Source organism: Octodon degus, unplaced genomic scaffold (genome assembly GCF_000260255.1).
Source record: "Octodon degus isolate 3935 unplaced genomic scaffold, OctDeg1.0 scaffold00156, whole genome shotgun sequence".
Taxonomy (NCBI): domain Eukaryota; kingdom Metazoa; phylum Chordata; class Mammalia; order Rodentia; family Octodontidae; genus Octodon; species Octodon degus.
The window spans coordinates 5,797,367-5,797,603 of record NW_004524732.1 but is presented as its reverse complement, the minus strand read 5'-3'; positions in this window follow the sequence as shown (position 1 = coordinate 5,797,603).

The following is a 237-nucleotide window of genomic DNA, read 5'->3' as shown; positions in this document are numbered from 1 at the left end:
CCAGGGATTGAACTCAGGCCCTTGAGCTTGCCAGGCAAATGCTTATTCTACTGAGCTAACTCTCTGGCCCCCATTTTTTTATTATTATGCAGAGTGTTGCTAAATCACTAAATTGACCAGGCAGAGTTCAAAATTGAGATCCGGGGCTGGAGAGATGGCTCAGTGGTCTAAAGCACCTACTTAGAACAAGCTTAGCAAAAGCACGGGGACCGCGGTTCAATCCCCCAGCACCACATG